The sequence below is a fragment of the Scyliorhinus canicula genome, chromosome 9, assembly GCF_902713615.1.
Source record: "Scyliorhinus canicula chromosome 9, sScyCan1.1, whole genome shotgun sequence".
Classification (NCBI taxonomy): Eukaryota; Metazoa; Chordata; class Chondrichthyes; order Carcharhiniformes; family Scyliorhinidae; genus Scyliorhinus; species Scyliorhinus canicula.
Window position 1 is genome coordinate 167,262,319 of NC_052154.1, and position 22,971 is coordinate 167,285,289.

General features: G+C 45.1%; 1 protein-coding gene across 7 annotated transcripts in view; it reads right to left on the minus strand.

Moving 5' to 3' along the window:
* The window catches only part of trim66 (tripartite motif containing 66), a 407,144-nt gene that overhangs the window by 133,357 nt on the left and 250,816 nt on the right, over positions 1-22,971 (minus strand). Inside the window, exon 1 of one of the 7 annotated variants that reach the window (XM_038808138.1) lies at positions 4,390-4,411. The exons of the other annotated variants lie outside the window; for them this stretch is intronic. The gene's annotated coding sequence lies outside the window, so the exon portion shown is untranslated. Of the gene's footprint in view, positions 1-4,389; positions 4,412-22,971 lie in introns of those variants that run through there. 7 annotated transcript variants of the gene reach the window in all.

Sequence of the window (22,971 nt, forward strand, 5' to 3'; positions counted from 1 at the left end):
ACAGTCGGAGGTGAGGTTCGCAAAGAGCGAGGGAGGGGCGACCTTAAGGGTCGCGAGGCTATATACGGTGAGGGGGGGTAGGGGTCCGCCGAACTTCAGGGTCAGGCTTCTGAGGTTGCACTGGAAATCCAGTCCTAACAAGAGAGGAGCGCAGAGATGGGGGAGGAGTTTAAAATTGGCGTACCTCGGCACCCTGTATCGCAAGGTTCGCAACACAGTACCCCCGGATCTGCACTGAATGCGATCCGGAAGCAAGGGAGATTGTTTGGGATGCGGGGGAAATCTGGAGGGAACAGCGCCTTACCATGTCCGGATGGATGAAGCTCTCCGTGCTCCCAGAATCAAACAGACAGGGCGTTTCGTGCCCATTGACCCGGACGGTCATCATGGAGTTCTTGAGGTGCTTGGGCCATTACTGGTCGAGAGTGACAGCGCCAAGCTGTGGGTAACCCACGTGGTCGGTGGTAGCGGGGTGGTCCCAAAATGGCGGCCAAGATGGCAGCCCCCGGTCACACGTGTCAGGTAGCGTTGAAGATGGCAGCCAAGATGGCGGCCCCCATCGGTCTGCATGAAGATGGCGGCCAAGATGGCGGCCCCCATGCGTTGCTTATGTCAGGTAGAGTTAAAGATGGCAGCCCCCACGGATAGCATGAGGCGGATGACGCGTCAGAAGGGTGCGGTACCGGCAGACACGCAGTGGGGTCTGCAGGCCTGTGAGTCGGGCCTGCGATTTTGGAACTTTGGGTCGGGCCAAGCAGACTTTGGCAAAATGTCCTTTCTTGCCGCAGTCGCTGCAGGTCGCGATCCGAGCTGGGCAACACTGCCTGGGGTGCTGGTTCTGACCATAGAAATAGCAAAGCAGCCCCCCTGGGTTGGGTGGGCAGCCGCATGGCACAGGCCTGGGACACCCTCGGGTCGGGTGATGGTCGCGCCTCCGGCATCCACGAGGAAATCACGTGGTCGGAGGGGAAAGCGTGTAGGCTCTGGATGGCTACCTCTAATGAGGTGGATAGTTTTACCGTCTCTTCCAGGTAGAGGGCGCCCGTTTCGAGCAGGCACTGTCTTACATAGTTGGACCAGACTCCAGCCACATAGGTGTCCCGGATGGCGAGTTCCATGTGCTGAGAGGCTGTGACGTCCTTGTAGTTACAGTTTCGACTGAGCACCCTCAGGTCGCGTAGATATTCCTCCAGCGCTACCCCGGGACGTTGACGATGTGTTTTGAAGAGATGCCACGCGAACACTTCATTCACCGGCCTCACGTAATGTCTTTTCAGGATCGCGACTGCGTACGTGGTCGCATCTCCGATTAGTACAGAGATTCTGTGGCTCACCCGGGCGTGGAGGAGACTCAGCTTCTGTGCCTTGGTGATGGCGGGCGAGGAGGCGGCAAGGTAGGCCTCAAAGCAGCGGAGCCAGTGTGAAAAGATTCCTTTGGATTCAGCTGCCTGTGGGTCGAGTTCCAGTCGATCAGGTTTGAGGGCGGCTTCCATTGCGATATCTTAGCTGATTAAATTGATGCGACCATCAATTCACACGAGACGATTAGTAGAAGAAGTGAACAGTGGTTTTATTAAGTTAGGCCTGTGACTGCACTGTACTGAGAGCTGCCTACAGGCTGCAGATTTATATACCACTCCCGAGGGGGCAGAGCCACAGGCGGAGCCCACAAGGGCATCAACATAATACAATACAATGCAGTGCAGAATTGTAGTAGCAATATGTTCACCACAATTACATAAACACTTTTTGTTGTAATGATCCAAGTATACATTCTTTTCAGTGTGGAGGACAAGGGGTTGCATAGGCAGCAGTTGGAATTTGGAGGCTCAGGCACACGCTTGGCATGAGAGGGAAACAATGCCATGACAGCTTAGCTGAAGGTATACTCTTGTTATACCTCTCCTTTGCCCCAGTACTTGGGTGCTGGAGTGGGACCATGAACCAGCCTTTCAGGGGATAACCCTCATCACCTAAGAGCAATCCATCCAAACAAGCAAGCAAGAGTGACAAACAGCCTTGGCACCTGTGTGTTGCAGGATGTAAGCATCCTAAGCTTCCAGAGTAATGGGTGGAGACTTGCAAGTCCTACAATCGCATTCGATCTGAACGTTCATTGAATGGAAATCCTTCTGGTTCACAAAAGCTCCTGACTTGCCTTCAGGTGCTTTGATGGCTACATGAGTGCAGTCGATGGCACCCTGGAGGCAGGGGAAGCCTGCAAATCACCACAAATCCTCTAGCTCCCTCAGCCTGCTGACCAAGTCTGTTCATTAAAAGATAAATGTAATCATCGATCTGAAGGGTATCAATAATGAGCTTGACAAATGTGGGCAGCAGATTGGGACCCAGCAGAGACTCCCACTGACCCCTGGAAAGAACCAGTTGTGTATAAGTTGAAGGCCATTGTGACATTTTAGAGCTACTGGCATAGCATGGCCACTCACGCATGTGGAGGCGATCTCCAGCACAGCCGATTAATGTAAGCCTACTTGTGACAATAAAGATTATTATTAAAAGAAAGTAGGAGTAGGCCATTCGACCCTTCGAGCCTGCTTCCCCATTCATTATGATCATCAAATTCAATACCCTGATCCTGCCTTCCCCCCTTATCATTTCAGCCCCAAGAGTTATTTCTTCTTGAAATCACTTATCTTTTATACTGGTTGGACACAATTTAGCAGAAACTCTACTCCGTGTAGCTAATTTGGGATTTTATGACACTGATTTGAAATGGAAAATGTTTGCGACACAGATGAAAATGAACTCAAAGTAATTGTTGAGTCATAGCAAAAAAAAAAATGTTTTTTGATAGGAAGAAGATAGAAGCCACATATTCTTTGGAAAGTACGTACATAAATGAAGTAGATAAACAGAGGGATCTGGGGATAGATACATAAATGAAGAATAGTGACAAAAGCTAGCAAAACCACTAAAAAAAAGCAAACACATCACAGGGTTTATTTCTGGAGGGATAGAATTGAAAAAAATTCCATTAAACTTGGAAAGAATCTTAGTTAGATCACACTTGGGAAATAGGTCTCGTCCCAATATTGTAAAAAAAAGATATAAAAGCACTGGACAAGGCACAAAAATGATTCTTTAGAATGACGGCAGAACAGAGGGCTTTTACCCTTTTACAAGAAAAACTGAACAAGCTAGGGCTGGAAAAAGAGATGCCTGATATATCACCTGATAAAAGGTAATCAAGATTAAGATTAGAAAATGGTTTGATTGAGTAAACTTAGAACAATTATCCACTTACTAATGAGACCAGAATTGGGGCTGATAATATAGTCGCTAACAAATCCAATAGGATATTCAGATAAAACCTATTAACCCAGAATGGTTTAGAATGTGGAACTCGCTACCACAAGTAGCCAGTGCTCCGGTTTCCTCCCACAAATCCCGAAAGACGTGCTTGTTAGGCAAATTGGACATTCTGAATTCTCCCTCTGTGTACCCAAACAGGCGGCGGAGTGTGGCGACCAGGGGATTTTCACAGTAACTTCATTGCAGTGTTACATTAGTGTCACAAGTAGGCTTACTTGTGACACTAAGAAAGATTATTATTATTAACTAGTTAGTTGAGGAAAAACATAGGTCCATTTAAAGGAAAATCTAGACAAGCAGATGAGGGAGAAAGGAATAGAAGGATATATTAATGGAATTAGATGAAGGATAGGTGAAACTCATGAAGCATTTTACTCGCATGGAACTGTTCAGCCAAATAGCCTGTTTCTGGGCTCCAAGTACTATAGAACTATATAAATATTTTCAAAATGAGTCTGACTGAAGTATCCAATGAATCCAGCAGTTTCACTTTTTAAAAAAAATATTAAAAGCACTTTAAATATGTCCCATCATCAAGAGGTTTGCCAGATTTGTTTCTACTCTTTGGTTCTCCTAAAATTCCTCTTAGATTTATGGATTATATTCTTGAACACTCTTATTCTCCCCAACATTTCATTCCTGAGCTCTCATCTATTTAAAAAAAAAAATTTAGAGAACCCAATTCTTTTTCTTTCCAATTAAGGGGCAATTTAGCATGGCCAATCCACCTGCCCTGCACATCTTTTTTCATTTATTTTTGGCATTAATTAATTCTTTACCAAGACAAAAAAGTTGTTGAACTGCTCACCTCCCTTTTCTCTACAATATGCAGGTTCAAATTTATTGCCGACCTCCCAATTTCTAAACCATCACCCCTCTAGAATGTAAAATATATTAAAAATGCTATTACTGGGCTAAATTCAACTCTCGCGAGTTAGATTAATAGAACAGCAGGGCTAAAGAGGTATTCTTGCTTTTTAAACGCAGAGGTATGAAACTGAAGGCAGTCAGACAGCAAAAAGCATCAAAATGAGAGAGAGGAAGGAGGGTATTCACCTTTGAGTTAAGTTGACCCTAGGAAGTAGCACGAGTGGCATGCTCAATTATTTTTATATTATGCAAAGTCTCAAGTATTCAGTCGACATCACAATGAGATGCTACTGTTACATCTTTGGGTTATACTATTACACAAGCAGATACAGGTGAGAGCCAGCACTCAAAATATGCTACAAAACTGGCATCACTGAACCAAAATAGCCATCTACAGCACACTCAAAAAATCAAACACTTGGAATCACCCAATTACTGTTGCTTCATTCAATCATTGTCTACCATTTTAAAATCTGACTGTCCTCTATTTTGGGCATTCACTCTTTGAAAGTTAGGTTTCTCAGTAATAATTGTCTAAAGATTGCAACATAAAAAATGTATAATAAATAATGATTTGGTATCTAAATTTAGATAGAACTAAATGATCTCAACAAGGCCAAAGGGGAAGAGAATTTCTCAGATTACAGAGGGACAAGGGAGTGAGGTTCCCATTCCTGCTAATACACATCATTAAAAAAGCATGGACACTTGGGAATGGTGCGAGAAAGCAACTACTAACTGACACTAACAGATAAAATTTTGCACTTTTAGCCAAGAATAATTCATCATGGGCTGTTAGCCAGGTGTGGGCAAATTCTTTCAGGGGCAGGAAGGAGAGGGAGTATCCTATTGATCTAACACACCACCATCACCCCACTGCGCCACCACCCCCTAACTTGTCCACACCCACCCTCCCTGTCCAAGAACCCAGACATACACCTGTTTTCAGGAATCCATTGGGCCTTCTTTTGCACCCTCACTGCAGTTTTTTTTTAAAAAAATGCATTTGCGGGACGTGGGCGTTGCTGGTTAGGCCGGTATTTATTGCCCATCCCTTGTTGCCCTTCAGAAGGCAATGGTGAGCTGCCTTTTTGAACCGCTGCAGTCCCCGAGATTTAGGTACAGACACATTGCTGTTAGGGAGGGAGTTCCACGATTTTTCCCCAGGCATTGAAGTCAGCGTGGTGAATGACTTGGAGGAGAACCTCCAGGTGGTGGGGTCCCCAGGTATCTGCTACTCTTGTCCTTCTCAATGGTAGCGGTTATTGGTTTGGAAAGTGCTGCCTTCAGGAATCTTGGCGAGTTACTGCATCTTGGAGATGGTACACACGGCTGCCACTATTTGTCGGTGGTGGGAGGTTTGAATGTTTGTGGAAGAGAGTGCAAGTGGGCTGCTTTGCTCTGGATGGTGCTGAACTTCTTTAATGTTGTTGGAGCTGCACTCATCCAGGCAAATGGAGAGTACTCCATTACCCTCCTGACTTGTGCCTTGTAGATGGTTGAAAGACTATTGGGGGGGACGGGACGGGACGTGGGGTGGGGGGGGGGAAATCGACGCACACGCAGGAGGGGAGTTACTCACCATGGGAGTCCTAGCCTTTGACCTGCCCTGATAGCCATGTATTAATATGGCTAGTCCACTTCAGTTTCTGATCAATGGTAAATCCCCTGGATGTATATTGTGGGGAATTCAGCGATGGTATTGGTTATATCCTCTCTTGTATGGGATGTTCATTGCCTGGCATATGTGTGGCCCGAATGTAACTTGCCACATGTCAGCCCAAGCTTGGATATTGTCCAGGTCTTGCTGCACTTGGGACATGGACTGCTTCATTGTCTGAGGAGTCGTGAATGGTGCAAGTTCTGGAGCACAAGTCTTCGATACTATTGCAGAATATTGTCAGGGCCCATAACCTTTGCAGTCCCCAGTGCCTTCAGCCGTTTCTTGATGTCACGTGGAGTGAATCATATTGGCTAAAGGCTGACATCTATGATGTTGGGACCTATGGAGGAGACCAAGATCAATCATCCACTCAGCACTTCTGGCTGAAGATTACTGCGAATACCTCAACCTTGTCTATTGCACATCTGTTCTGGGCTCCCCCATCATTGAGGAAGGGGATATTTGTGGAGCCTCTTCCTCCAGGGAGTTGTTTACAGAGCTTAGATCTGATATGTTTGTTGTGTAGTTGCTTAGCTCTGTGTTTTACTTGCTGCTTATGCTGTTTGGCACACAAGTCCTGTGTTGTAGCTTAACCAGGTTGACATCTCATTTTTACAATGCCGAGTGGTCACTACAGTTTCATTTCTTTTTTTTTTGTGTTTTTGTAGCGGTTGAATACAACGGAGTGTCAACCATATTGCTGTGGGTCTGGAGTCACATGTAGGCCAGACCAAGTAAGGGTGGCAGATTACCTTCCCTAAAGAGCACTTGAACCCTAGATGGGTTCGACAATGGTTTCAAGGGCATGATTAGGCTTATGATTCCAGATTTTTATTGAGTTTAAATTCGACCACCTGCTGTGGTGGGATTCGCCCAGAGACAATGCCACAAAACCACCGACTCCCCACAGCCAGTCCCCATTAATGCACTCTTAGCACTGCCAGGATTGATGGAGCTGCCAGCCAATCTGGTTTCCCAACAGCTATCGAGCGCAGGATCTCCTCTCTAGCACATTCAATCCATCTCAGGGTACATTATGGCTGCGGGGTAGACCAGTGAAGAACGACTCAGCTTTGGTCGATTTTCCTATGGGGCAAGAAGGGAGCACACGCAAGATAGATTTGACAATTCCTTTCAAAGTCCATTAATTTCAGATATATCCAATTCAGTGTTGCAGCACACCTAGTATCAACTGCAATGTTTTCTTCCCGTCTACCTAATCCCATTTGCCAGCCCTTAGCCTCTAGCCTTAAATGTCATGACGTGCCAAGTGCTCATCCAGGACCCTGATCACTGCCCTACTCCCAACCCTTCAATACCCTGCTCATTGGCACCCTTCCTATTCACCCACTTGCTGCACCACTCCCAATCCTTGGCCACTTGAGATGGGTGAAAAACTGATCGACAGACAGGAAACAAAGGGGAAGAATTAACGAGTCTTTTTCAAAATGGCAGACAGTGATGGTCACCGCAGGATTGGTGCTGGGACCCTACTATTCACAATATATATTAATGATTTAGATTAGGGAACAAAATGTAATATCTCCAAATTTGCAGATGACACCAAGTTGGGTGGGAGTGTGAGCTGTGAGGAGGATGCAGAGATCCTTTAGTGTGGGTTGGACAAGTTGAGCGAGTAGGAAAATGAATGGCAGATGCAGTATAATTTGGATAAATGCGAGGTTGTCCACTTTGGTAGCAAAAACAAAAAGGCAGACTATTATCTGAATGGCCATAAATTAGGAGAGGGGAACGTGCAACAAGCCCTGGGTATCCTCGTACACCATGGAATTTACAGTGTAGAAGGAGGCCATTCAGCCCTTTAAGGCCATGTCGTTTCACAGCTCCAGTGTTCCAGGTTCGATTCCCGGCTTGGGTCACTGTCTGTGTGGAGTCTGCACGTTCTTCCTGAGTCTTGGTACGTTTCCTCCGGGTGCTCCGATTGACTCCCAAAGTCCAAAGATGTGCAGGTTAGGTGGATTGGCCATGCTAAACTGCCCCTTAGGTGTCCAATAAAAAAAAAAGGTGGGGTTACTGGGATAGGGTGGAGGCTTACGTAGGGTGTTCTTTCCAAGGGCCAGTGCAGACTTGATGGGCCAAATGGCCTCTTTCTGCACTGTAAATTCTATGATTCTATGAAGTCTGCACTGGCCCATGCCTCCACCCTATCCCGGTAACCCACAAACCCACCTAACCTTTTAGACACTAAGAGGCAATTTATCATGGCCACTCTATCTAACCTGCACATGGGAGGAAACTGGAGCACCCCGAGGAAACCCATGCAAACACGGGGAGAAAGTACAAATTCCACACGGTCACCCGAGACCGGAATTGAACCTGGGATCCTGGAGCTGTGAGGCAGCAGTGCTAACCGCTGTGAAATTAATGAAATGAAAATCGCTTATTGTCACACGTAGGCTTGAAATTAAGTTACTGTGAAAAGCCCCTAGTCACCACATTCCGGCACCTGTTCGGGGAGGCTGGTATGGGAATTGAACCCACGTTGCTGGCCTTATTCTGCTTTAGAAGCCAGCTGTTTAGCCCACTGTGCTGAACCATCCCCTTCGCCACCGTGCCACCAGTCACTGAAGGTACGCATACAGGTGCAGCAGACGGTAAAGAGGGCAAATGGTATGCTGGCCTTCATTGTGAGAGGATTCGAGTGCAGGAGCAGGGATGTCTTCCTGCAATTATACAGGGCCTTAGTAAGGACACTGGAATATTGCGTGCAATTTTGGTCTCCTTATCTGAGGAAAGATGTTCTAGCTTCAGAGGGAGTGCAGCGAAGGTTTACCGGACTAATTTTTGGGATGGCAGGACATGAGGAGAGATTGAATCAGTTAGGATTGTATTCACTGGAGTTCAGAAGAATGAGGGGGGAATCTCATATGAACCTATAAAATTCTAACAGTACTGGGCTGGGTAGATGCAGGATGTTCCCGATGGTGGGTGAGTCCAGAACCAGGGGGCACAGTCTGAGGATAAGGGATAGACCATTTCGGACAGAGGTGAAGAGAAATTTCTTCACCCAGAGTGGTGAGCCTGTGGAATTCGTTACCACAGAAAGTAGTTGAGTCCAAAACATTGTATGGTTTCAAGGAGTAGTCAGATATAGCACTTACGGCTAAGGGGATCAAAGGTTATGAGGGATTAGGCTATTGATTTGGATGATCAGCCATGATCATAATGAATGGCAGTGGACCGGGCTTGAAGGGCCGAATGGCATCCTCCAGCTCCTGTTGTTTCTACTTTGCTTTTTCTCCTTTCTCAAGCCCTCAGTGTCAGGTCTTTCATGCATGGTGGTGAGGGGGAGTCAAGAGTGGGCGCTTGGGAGGGGGGGGGGGGGGGGAAGAGAGAGAGAGAGAGCGAGAGAGAGAAAGGCGAGGGCGTGCAGTGAGAGCGTGGCAAAGGTTTGGGAGCTGAATGGCAAGCAGGAGGCAGTCAGGTAGCAGGGTTGCGAGTGGGAGGCAGTGATGTGATGAGTGGGGCATGCATGCACCAGCAGATGGAATGACACCAAGTCCCTATTCCAGTTCAGTGTCAGGAAATGTTTTAGATATACCTAATGCCACTCTCCTTCACTGCTCATTGACTCGGATTGATTCCTTGGTTTGATGGTAATGGATATGCCGGACCAGGAGATTATAGATTGTATCTGCCACAATTCTGCTGTTGCCCCACAGTGTCTCGTGGATTTCTAGTACTGTGCTATTAAATTGGTTTAAATCTAATTCATTTCGCAGGGTAGCAGTGTCAAACAACACGGAATCAAGATTAGAAAATTAATTGCTGCATCAATTATATCATTGCCCTTACCTCTGCTTACAAAGATTGTGCCTCTTCAACTGAGCTAACAAAATGACATGCAGGTAGGTACAGAATGTACATTTTATTAACCATCTGGTAACAATACATCACTGTTCCTTTTAGAAGCCACTCCATGGTCCAAGTAGCTGGCAAAGACATTCACTGCTTCACTCCACAGAGGATTCCAAGGAGCTGCCACATGACCAAAAATCTCAGCCCTGAAACAGAGTCCCATAATGCACTTCCACAAGTGGAGCAGAAGGGGAATGCCACACACTCAGTGTCACAAGCAATATAAGCTGTGAAAATTGGGGAACAGAACAGAAATAATTTAATCTCAGTTTAAGGCAGGTGATGCTCTTCTGCTCTGTGGTGAGCCACGTATGGCTGTTGTATATATTATTGTATTTACTCACTGTTATTGTGTTGATGTTGTTGTGGCTCCGCCCCTCTGAGAAGGTATATAACCCATCGATCCGGGACAGCCTCTCAGTGCGGGAGGGGCTACTGGTGGGCACATTCTAGCTGATTAAAACCACAGTTCTTGTTAACTGCCGTTTTGACTGGATTGATTGGTATCATGCTCATAAAATGGGACCTGATTAGCATTTATATTATAGGTTGTGTGAGGGCAAGAGCATAGCAGATGAAATAGGTGTTGAATTGTGAAGGCGTTCACATTGGTAGGGTTTTTTTTTAAAAAGTAGAATATTTTTTGAATAGTGAGAGACAGAGACATTTGTACTAAGAACCTAATGAACATGAATCACAGAATGTTAACATGCATGTACAGCAAGCAATTAGGAAGGTAAATGGCATGCTAGATTTTGATAAGGTCAGACCTGCAGTACAGCATGCAGTTGTTCTCCTTAACAAAGGAAAGATGCACTTGCCTTGCGTGCAACAAAGGTTTACTAGACTGGTCTTGGGATAATGAGTTTGTCCTACAATCAGAGATCAAGTAGTCTATGTCTGTATTCCCTGGAATTTAGAAGAATCATAGATCATGCAAGTGAAACATAAAATTCTTAAGGGGCTTAAGAGGTGGAGGCAGAAAAAATATTTTGCACAGCTGGGAATCAAGAATTGAGGGTTGGCAATTGAAACTTTTTTTTACCCAAATGGTTGTGAATTTCAAACCCAGAGAGCTTGGATTCACGACGGCGTGAAATGGGCACGGGGACAACCGATTCTGTCCCCCACAGTGGGCCAGCACGGCACTGGAACGGTTCATGCCGCTCCAGCCTCCCTTCCCAGCGCCAAATGGGCGCCGCGCCAATACACGCATGCACGGAGGACTTCTTCAACGCTCCGGCCCCGAAACAACATGGTGCGGGGGTTCTGGGGCGGGAAGAGGAAGAAAGTAGGCCCGGGGGCAGACCCCATCAGAGCCCCCCCTCCGGTGAAGGAGCGCTTTTCCCCGCCCCACAGGCCGCCTCCCGACCCTTCGCGCAGAGTTTCCACCAGCAGCGACCAGGGGTGAACGGCGCTGGCGGGACTCTCCCGTTTCCACATGGCCGCTCGACCCATCCGGGCCGGAGAATCGGCGGCCCTGCTGATTCCAGCGGCCCGCGCAGTGCCAAACGCACCGGCACAAATGGTGCCGATTTTCCACACCTTGGAGAACTTGTATGTTGTATGGCTGATGGATCTATATCTTTTCTCTTCCTAGAAATAGTTATTCTCATGTTGGGAAATGATCTTGTCCTTTTCATTGTCCTGATGGGAGCTACCTCGCTAGCAGTGTATAATGCTACCGAACGGGAGTGAGGTGGAGGAGTAGCTGCAGCCTTAAAACCAGTACAAACTAGTTTTGCGTGCTTAGTGTCTGGGTTGGATGGGAGGGGGCGGTTGGCTGGCTGATGATTTGTCTAGAACATTGGGTTGGATACTCCACCGGCGGGATGCTCCGTTTTGCCATCAGCCCGAGGTTTCCTGATGACATGGGATTGCCCCACAATGGGAAACCCCATTGACCAGCCGGCGAAATGGAGAATCCCGCTGGCGTGCTGAAACAAAAATGTGGCGGGGCGGAGAATCCAGCCATTGTGTTTTTCTGGGGGCAGGAATGGTTGTCATCTTGGGCCGTCCTTTGATTGATACCTCTTTAAGGTTTATTTGCTTATTTGACGTTCAAGGGGCATCTTGACAAATACACGAATAGGATGGGAATAGAGGGATATGGGCCTCGGAAGTGTCGAGGATTTTAGTTTAAACGGGCAGGCTTGGAGGGTCGAAGGGCCTGTTCCTGTGCTGTACTTTTCTTTGTTCTTGTCCTTATCCCTAATGGTGGAAATGGCAGGGGGGGAAACCCTTAATTCGATTGATCACCTGGAAGGTAAGGGGAATGGGTGGTCCAGGGAAGAAATCAAGAGTCTTTTCCCATCTAAAGAACCTAAAACGCAGGAGACCCATTTGTGGGTGAGGGACCAGATCACACCCCAAAAGGGGTAGTTGGGGCACATGCTCCATTTGGGCTTCAATGGCAGAGCCTGGGGCACAGCGATTTTGATTAATAAACCAGTTCGATCACCAGCATTGTGGCTGACTCTAACGGTAAGCATGCAATAATGTGTTGGTCCTTGACAGGCATTCTGGTAATCACGGTGAATGTATGTGTCCCTAATTGGGAGAATGTAGCATTTATCAAAGGTTTGCTAGCCTCCATCCCTGATTTAGACACAGATCGATTGATCTGGTGTTTTGGAATCCAAAATGGACCGATGAAGCCCTCAATATTTGGCTCTCTTGGGGCACATGCTTGGGGTGGTGTTTTGAACTTTCATGGAGCGGACCTGTGGAGAATCTTGCATCCACTTGCTCGGGAGTTCTAATTTTTCTCACATGTACACAAAGTCTACTCAAGAATAGACAGTTTTTTTTGTTATCAAACAAAGTCCCTGCACCTGGGAGTCAGAAAAGCGGAAAATTCGGGGATACTGATCTCTGATCACGCTCCACATTTGGTCGACCTTGAGCTGGAGACAGATCTCATCCAGCGGGCTCCATGGAGATTAGATGTGGATGAGAAGGGTTCTGTGATCACATAGCCGGGATTATCACCATAAACTGGTGATAAGAGGACAGGTGGTGATCTCATATAAAGTAGATAGGGCAGTAAGGGAGAGACAACAGCGTTTAATAGGAGAGATCCTGGAAACAAACTGCCACTACTCGGAGGCTCCTACCCTGGAGATGTTTGCAACCAGGAAGCGGCTCCAGATGCAGTTTGGCTTGCTAACCATTGGAAGGGCGGTGAAGTAGCTACGACATGCGAGGGGTGTAGTATAGGAACACGGGGGAAGGCAGGTAGTCTGTTGGTGCACCAGCTGAGAGGCCACTTGGGAGATAATGCAGGGCAAGAACCTGAAGGGTGGTTTAGTGACAACACCATGTAAAGACAATGCGGCTTTTGAAGTGTTCTACAGGGATCTCTTACCGCTTGAAGCCGCCAGAGGGAGTGTTATATATGAGGGAGTTTCTGGAAAAGTTGTCCTTTGCAAGAGTAGGGAGGAGCTGGAAGCTCGTTTGGGCTCGGATGAGTTGCTAAAGGTGACTGGGTTGATGCAAACTAATAAAGCCCCGGGCCCTGATGGGTATCCTGTTGAATTTTCCAAAACATTGTCTGACCGGCAAGTACCAGTAAAGGGAGATATGTTCAATGATGCTGTAGCTCTAAGTTACCAGCCTGATACAGTTACACAGGCCTCCATCTCCCTTATTTTAAAGAAAGATAAGGACCCCTCGGAGTGGGCCCATTTTGCTGCTTATTGTAGATACCAAGTTGCTGGCTTTGCAGTTAGAGCCATGTGTCCCAGTTATAGTGGTAGAAGGCCAGACGGGATTTGTGAAGGGTAGGCAGCTGTCCTCTAATATGCAGCAGGTTCTGAATGTTGTCCATTCACCTTCTTCGGTCCCCGAGCCAGACATGATCATAACTACGAATGCAGAGAAAGAATTCAAAAGAATGGAGGGGAAGTACCTCATTGAGGTAATTGGGAGGTTTGGGTTCGGACAGAAATTTAGTGTATGGATGCAGCTGCTGTTACCAAAACCCCATGGCAAGTATTAATATCAATGCAACAAGATTGGGATATTCACTAAGGGGTACAAGACAGGGGGCGGGATTCTCCGACCCCCTGACGGGTGCAGAATCGCCAGGGGGTGGCGTGAATCCCGCCCCGCCGCTCCAACTGCTGCCGGTTTGGGGGGGGGGGGCGGAGAAAAACAGTGGCCTGGCCCGCGATCGGGGCCCACCAATCTGCGGGCGGGCCGGTGTCGTGGGGGGCACTCTATAAGGCCTCTGCAAGGCTCCGCCAAGGCTGGCACAGAAAAGAAACCTCCTGCGCATGCGCAGGAAACACGCCAGCAGTCCTGCGCATGCGCCACTCGTGCTAGCTCACGGTGGCCCTTCACTACCAGTTGGCGCAGCGCCAACCCCTCCAGCGCCAGCCTAGCCCCCAGAAGTGCAGAGGATTTCGCAACTTCCGGGCGGCCCAACGTCGGAGTGGTTCACACTGCTCCTGGCGTCGGTATGGGCTGGCCCGCCAATTGCGGGAGAATCCCGGTCAGGGTGTCCATTGTTGCCACTCCTTTTCGCTCTGGTGATGGCATGGAGGGCTTCTGGGGGATGGATTGAGGTGTGGATGGGGAAACATAGGGTGTCGCTTTATTCTGATTACGTGCTCCTATATGTCACAGATCCGGTCTCCTCTATAAACAAGATTATGAGACTGCTGAGTAGCTTTGGCTCCTTTTCGGGCTACAGTTAAATCTGGGGAAAAGGGAGTACTTTCTGGTTAATCCCCCAGGGACGAGAGACAATTTGAGGGCATTACCCTTCTGTGGATCAGATATAGCTTCCGATATCTGAGCTTCAAAATTACATACGACTGTTATAGGCTTCATAAGTTACGTTTGTTCGATAAAGTGAGACTCTATTTGCAAAGATGGAGTAGCCTTCCGTTGTTTCTGGTGGGCAGATTTCAAATAATCAATATTAACATTCTGCTGAGGTTTCTATTTTTGTTCCAATGCCTGCTATTTTTCTTGCAAAATCATTCTTTGCTAGAATAAACAAGTTAGTAAATTCCTTTATGTGGGCGGATAGGGCACCAAGAATTTACATCTGAAGATGCAAACCCATGCTGATTGTAATTTCTTAGTGTACAAACTCGTACTGATTATAATTTCTTGGTGCACACCACATTGAGCACCTTTACTAACTTGTTACTTTTCACAAATGGATCAGACAGCAAGTGCTGCTTTTCACAATGCATCACCAGTGGTCAGCTTGCTGAACAGAGATCAGCTGCTATGACCCCCTCAAGGGCCAAAACCTATATTGTATACAGTTCCCTCCTACACCGGGGGGGAGGGGGGGCAAAGCCTCCCCCCTCCCCCCAATTGGGAGGAACCTTACAGGATATAAATCCTGACTTGGGAGCAGGTCGGAGAGGGTGACCTTGCGGGGTGAGGAGTAGTATTTGTGAATAGAGTAAATAAACCTAGTCGACCTGGTGTTGCATGAAGCCTTTACTTTCGGCTACCACACCAAGGATCAACCTCTTGGAACCCCCAGTCTGTATGCTTCAGGAGCACAAAGCTAGTTTTAGCTGCCTTGTTTTATTGAAGTATCTACATTATTAAATCCATTATTTCTGTTTTAAACTTTCTGCTCCTCAAATTCTAAACATTATGAAAGTGCATGTTTGTCATTCTTTGTGACTATAAAGAGCTGGAATTCTCCAACCTTGGCGATTCACCCGTCAGCAGGTTTCATGGCAGCATGGGGTGGCTACAATAGGAAATCCCATTGACAAAGTGGCAAGAGTATAGAATCCTGCCTCCTGTGAATGTCTCGAGGCCGAGAAACATGCGGCTTGCAGATCGGGGAATCCCACCCAAAGTCTTTACTGCTGGCCTTTAGTAGACACTACGTTCCTTTGGCAGATAAGCGTGAGAATTCAGTTGGAGAGCCACAACAGTAGCTTCAAAACAGTATCTTCTATTTCTGGGACTTTCTGCAGCAAGTGGTAGGGACATAGAATAAGTAACCCTGCTGATATTAAAGTTGCGATTACGCCAAAACCCTGAAGGGTAACTTGGAACACCAGTTCCTAGTGGCGTATATTTTAAATTTGGTGCACTAAGAAAAATGTGGACCTGGGGGGTGGTGGGGGGAGGGGGGTAGTCCAGTCATTGAGTGAGCAATTAATAAATAATATATATTAACTTAAATAAATACGCCAAGAAGTACTTTGGGCAACACGGTAGCACAAGTGGATAGCATTGTGGCTTCACAGCGCCAGGGTCCCAGGTTCGATTCCCTGCTGGGACACTGTCTGTGCGGAGTCTACGCGTTCTCCCAGTGTCGGTGTGGGTTTCCTCCGGGTGCCCCGGTTTCCTCCCACAATCCAAAGATGTGCAGGTTAGGTGGATTAGCCACGATAAAGTGCCGTTAGTGACCAAAAAAAGGTTAGATGGGATTACTGGGTTGCGGGGATAGGGTAGAAGCGAGGGCTTAAGTGGGTCGGTGCAGACTCGATGGGCTGAATGGCCTCCTTCTGCACTGTATCTATGTTCTAAATCAACACTTAATTCTACTGATAGCTATACACAGTATTAAATGAAGTTACTCCTTTGTTTCCCAACTACCTACGTTCCCTGAACTGATACACCCCTTTTATTCCCAACCAAATTCCAATGCCATATCTGAGCTAATTCCAGCAGATAGTTACCATGCACACGTTTTTTGCCCAAGTTTAAGAAAGGTCTTCAGTTTCAGCGAAGGTTAAATCTGCTACTTCTTTTTGGGAGACTGTTTCAGCAGTTGGATGTGGCTGTGATGGTATCTGTGTCTGTGTCTCTTTCCCCAGTTATTGAGCTATGGATAAATTATTCGGTCCCTTTGCAGTTATCCACCCTGTTGAGTCACTTTGAAGTTACCTCTTCTATACCCCATTGTTTTCCTCTAATCACATAGCTAAACATTTGCTTTTCTCACGGATATGCTAATTTGCATCAAAATTTCTTCAGCCAATTGCCTTCATCAACTTCCTCTATTTTTATAATCCCAATTGCAGATATTTTAATCTCCTATTTTCTGCAATTCTCAACAATGCCGAACTAGGGGCAGCACAATGGCGCAGTGGGTTAGCGCTGTTGCCTCACGGCGCCGAGGTCCCAGGTTAGATCCTGGCTCTGGGCTACTGTCCGTATGGAGTTTGCATATTTTCCCAGTGTTTGCGTGGGTTTCGCCCCTGCAACCCAAAGATGTGCAGACTAGGCGGATTGGCCATGCTAAATTGCCCCTTAATTGGAAAAAATGAATTGGGTACTCTAAATTTATATTTAAAAAAAACAATGCCAAACTAATGCAAATAACAAGAAAATGTACACCTTGTCATTTGCATGTGCTAGGAACACTGCTGTGTTCCTGAACTACAAGACTGCAACAGTGATACACAGATAGCTCAGAATTTAAGGGCCATTTTTGTGTAGCCCTTAAATCAATCTCAGGACAACATATTAGTTGCATTTAAAGGGAAGTCAACCCAAAAAAGCCATGTGATAGTATAAACGAATGGATAATAAATGTAACAAGCTGAAGATCTACTGCTTTATAAACTAGTACCAGAGTATTATATACATACACCTTAAAATAATAATGTACAACTAATATGATTGGGAAAACAATTTTTGTTTCCTCAAGCTGTATTTTCAAAATTGACTTCGGACTTGAAAGGCTTACTAAAGTTTAGATGTTTTAGAAGTTTGCTGAAATGGTCTAAAAGTTGTCAAGCGTGCAATACATTTACATCAGAAGCATATCATATGGGCACCATCTGTACCCGTATACGCCACTCATTATTGCTGCAACTATTCATTGGAGACGTTAGATGGACGAGCGAATTCCATGACCCATGCTCTCTTGTATCAACTTTTCAGTTATATTTTAGCACACATTTTACCCAATAAGTACAGATATAACATATAGACCTTGCACAAAAAAAATAAACTAGCTGTCTAATGGAGTGGGCAATTTGAGGCTGGACTTACGAAAAAAGTACAGATAATATAAATTATGCCAAAAAACCTGTGTATTTCAATGAATCTCCAGAACAAAATATAATGGTTTCTCCTACAAAAGGAAAAAAAAACAGACTTCACAGTACCTCCCTCTGACTTTGCAGCACACAAACTCGCTCCTGCTTCAAAGAAGCATAACTGGTAAATCTCCCCTCCACATTGTACAATAACGCTCAGGATTGTATTCCACACAAAAATAGCTGTACCACATTTCTTTGGCCTTTCACTGTATCACTTGACCATGAGTATAAATCATCGCAAACCCTCCAATGCAAAACCTCATTTAACATTCTTTGAAAGGAAAGTACTCAATTTTGCCAAACCCAATTGTTTTCTTCTGTGGGTCTTTGATAAATTCAACAATGCAATTGATTGTAATCTCAGCTGTCTAATGCCATTTAAATTATTGATTTGATATCAAGTTTTTATTTTCAACTGGGACAAGTAACCATTGGAAGATTTTTGCTTGCTTCACAAAGTTACATTAATAAAGCCTTTTCAAAATTTTCTGAAAGTTTGGTAGAATGTTTCTGGCACGAGTCCCTGTGCTCAAATTGGACCCAAATGTTAATCTAATTAGGCTGGAGTTGACCTTGTTCTGTCTGATGCTTCACAAATCACAACGGTCAAGCTGCACCTTCCACTATTCACTCAATGTACCCTGTGGAATAGAACAGTGCATTCTTATACAGTATTGCCGGCCAAAAAAAGGCAATAAACTTCAATAAGAAAACTCCCAATTCCCATCATTTTGCCAGGGGGAAAAAAGCACACATCTGTATCTGAAATAGTGTGGTGCTCAATTAGGCATACACATAGTGACTTGGTAAAGTAGATCATTGCAGAAAAATGAATATAATGATATTATTATTATTACTCCAACACAGGAGCTGATGTTTTTACAAAAGAAACCCAATTTTACAGAATCTTTACTTTACCATTTTGCCTAACCTAAGCGGATGTTCATCCAAAGATGCTGCACTCCAGTGAGGTCCGAATTTGATTATCTGCCCAAAAACAGCACTAAAAGCTAACAGTTCATAAGGTGTATTCTGTGAAGTGAAAGGCTGTAACAAGATGAAGGTGCAACTTTACATCAAATCGAGGCTTTCCTGGCCCGCCCGAGCCTAGTCTTTGACTCCCTTGCTTCCAAGTAAGAATATTCCAGGTTAAAATTTCATTCCAGGAATTGGGACAAAAACAAAGGCTGATATTCCAGTGCAGTACTGACAAGAGTATCGCATTGTCATAGATGTCAACTTTCAGGTGAGATTTGGCCTTAACTGTCTGATGTGGTGGATGTAAAATATTGCATATTTCAAAATGTCTGGCAGCATCTGTGGAGAGAGAAGCAGAGTCCATATGACCCTTCTAAAGAATCTTTTGTAGAAGGGTCACATGAACTCAAAACTTTCAACGTGGTTTCTCGCTCCACAGATGCCTCCAGACCTGCTGAGTTTATTCAACATTTTCTGTTTTTATTTCAGATTTCCAGCATCTGTATTTTGTATATGTAATCAAGTATTTTGCTTTTTTACTATTTCAAAAAAGCTGGGGAGTTATGCCCAATGTCCTGGCCAATATTGATCCCTCAATCGACATTACAAAAAAAAAATTACCTGTAAAGCACTTGGAGACTTCCGTTGGTTGGGAAAAGTGCTGTATTAATGTAAGCGTTTCTTTCAATAGTAAGAATGAGAGCTTTAGATTAAGTGCTTCAGAAATTGTGTTTTTAAAAGGGTGTTTTCCTTGTACAGACAATATCAAGCTATTTAAAAATACCAAAACCACCAACTGCAAAATCACAGTTGAAAGATCTTCCTCAAACCCTACAAAACCAAGTTGTGGTCCATTCCATGAATCGAGACACAGCAATTAAAATATAAAAAAATGGAACTCTAGAACACACAGAAGAACAGGATTGCAATTTCTCCCCTTCAGGTGCTTATCCAATTTCATTTTGAATCCATGATTGGGTCTGCTTCAATTAACCTTTCAGACAGTATATTCCAGACTATAACTGTAAGAGAGTCTTTCCTCACATCACCTTTAGCTCTTTTGCCAATCACTTCAAAATCAGTAGTCCTCTGGCTCTCAAATTTTCTACCAATGGTAAGTTTATCTCTATCTACTCTATCTAGATCACTCATGGTTTTGAACAACTCAATCAAATCTTCCCTCAACATCCTTTTCTCAGAGAACCTGGGCTTCTCCAGCAAGCCCCTCATAGCTGCAACTACATGCTTACATTTTCATTGTACCCATTCCAAAGGCTGCACGTCATCTCTCGTGCAGTCGCCAGAATTGGATACACTATTCCAGTTGAAGTCAAAGGTTCATCCTAACTTCCTTGCTTTCCTACTCCATATAAAATCCAAGAACCCTGATTATTTTGTCCACTTTCTCATCCTGCCATCTTCAACAATCTGTGTAACTAGACCTCCAGTTCTCTCTGCTCCTGCATCCAATTTAGAATTGTATCCAATGAGTCTCTTCAATCTTCCTATCAAATGTACCACACAACACTTCTCTGTATTAAATCACACCTGCCGCATGTCCACCATTCCACCAGCCTGTCTCTGCAGATCCTCTCTCTCTGTTCATGAATCTTTCAAGTTTTGTCATCTGTGACTTTATAAATTGTGCCCTGTACATCTAAGTCATGTCCACCTGTTCAACAGTTTCAATAGAATTTTTGGTTGACATTTCCCAAGGATGGTTAACAAAATACTATGAATGCTTGACTTGAGGTTCAAAAGCCTATATCACAGCAAGGGAGCAGAGTTCACAGTTTGAGAGTTTAAGAATTATATAATTACTGATATTTGATGTGGCTACTGATTAGAAGTCAACTGATTTTATGATCGATTAACCACTTGAGGAGATATAGAAACTTTGAAAGGGTTCATTAATGTGAATATTTTCACTCCACCATCAAGTGTATGAGAAAGAGCTAGGGGATACTGCTGGATGTTTATTTTATAATTTCCACCTTGCTCCCGAGGTCTTCCCATGCTTGCAGCTTTTTGGTCTGCACAAGTGCAGTCTTCGGAGTATTTATTCACCTTTTGAGATGGGGAATATAACATTACTGTCAGATCACTCAGAAAATAGTGAAAACCATCTGAATGTTTCTTGGAACAGTCTCATGAAAAAGTGCATGAAAGTCAGCTGGACTATAACAAACTTAAATTTTTATCTATTTTTTTGCGCAAATAAGTTTTTAAAATAGGTTACATCAAACAACTTCAGCAGCATGTGTCCTATATTGGATCAATTTCTGGAACAGTTTCTATTTTAAACTTATACCACTCCATATGACCTATTTTCCGATTTTCTACGTTTTATACAATGGCTTAACACAATAATGCAAGTTAATTGTCATTATTTTCCCCTTTCAATGTAGCTTGCATTGAAGTCACATTTAGAAAACAGGTAATTATAATCAACAGCAATTATAATGTTGGATAAAGTAGCACAAAAGGAAAATCAATATTCCTAAATGACGACTCAATTCCAATACAATTAAAAAGCATAAATATAAATGTATCCATTGTTAAATCATTTATTCTGAAAATGATTTTTGTGGTATCAAAATAAAATTACACTATCGTACTTAAATGTCATTCTAAAAATAAACATGTTTATTCCTCTGACCACTACTAGATTTTCATGAAGTGGTGGACAGGACCTGGTTCTACAATTCCCACCAGATTCCAATTTCTGGCCACTTTTGCTAGCACAGGATAAGGATCCAGGTAGCCAGCCCGTAGGTAACACTCCTGCCTTTGCTCTCTCCATTGCAAGGGTGGGCATTTCAACCCAAATCCCATTGATAACAAGGCCATGTAAAGATGGGTGTCTCGCCAAAGTATTTTTTTGGTGTTAGAGATACCAGATGGCCTCATGATGAATTCCAGGTTGAGTGCCATGAATGGCTCATGCACAGCTCTCTGCAGGCACTGCTGACAGGTGTAGAGGGGAGTGATGATGGATATCTTTTGTTATTCGTATGGCTGGGGAAACCTATAGTCTGGTCAAGGTTAACAATCCGGAGGTCTCCAGCATCACAGATGGGGCAGCACGGTAGCATTGTGGATAGCACAATCGCTTCACAGCTCCAGGGTCCCAGGTTCGATTCCGGCTTGTGTCACTGTCTGTGCGGAGTCTGCACATCCTCCCAGTGTGTGCGTGGGTTTCCTCCAGGTGCTCCGGTTTCCTCCCACAGTCCAAAGATGTGCAGGTTAGGTGGATTGGCCATGATAAATTGTCCTTAGTGTCCAAAATTGCCCTTAGTGTTGGGTGGGGGTGTTAAACTTGGGTAGGGTGCTCTTTCCAGGAGCCGGTGCAGACTCGATGGGCTGAATGGCCTCCTTCTGCACTGTAAATTCTATGTAATGTCAGTCTTCAGCCAATGCGATTCACTCCATGGAAATCAGGAAACGGCTGAGGGCACTGGATACTGAAAAGGCTATGGGCCCTGACAGCAATAGTATACAAGATGTGTGCTCCCTAACTTGCCACACCTCTAGCCATGCTGTTCAGTACAGCTACACCACTGGCATCTACCCGGCAATGTGGAAAATTGCTCAGGTGCGTCCTGTACACAAGACACAGAACAAATCCAACCCAGCCAATTACAGTCCTGTCAGTCTACCATCCATCATCAGCAAAGTGATGGAAGGAGTCATCAACAGTGCTATCAAGCAGCAATTACTCAGCAATAACCTGCTCACGGATGCTCTAGGTCACTCAGCTCCTGACCTCATTACAACCTTGGGTCAAACATGGACAAAAGAGCTGAATACCAAAGGCGAGGTGAGAGTTACTGCCCTCGACATCAAGGAGTCCTAACTAAACTGGAGTCAATGGGAATTGGAGGAAACTCTCCACTAGTTGGGGTCATATCTAGCACAAAGGAAGATGGTTGCGGTGGTTGGAAGTCAATCGTCTCAGCACCAGGAAATCATTGCAGGAGCTCCTCAGGGTAGTATCGTAGGCCAACTATCTGCAGCTGCTTCATCAGTGACCTCCCTCCCATCATAAGATCACAAGTGGAGATGTTCACATAACTTCACTATGTTCAGTACCATTTGCGACTCCTCAGATAATGAAGCAGTCCATGTCCAAGTGCAGCAAGACCTGGACAATATCCAAGCTTGGGCTGACAAGTGGTAAGTTCCATTCACATCACACAACTGCCAGGC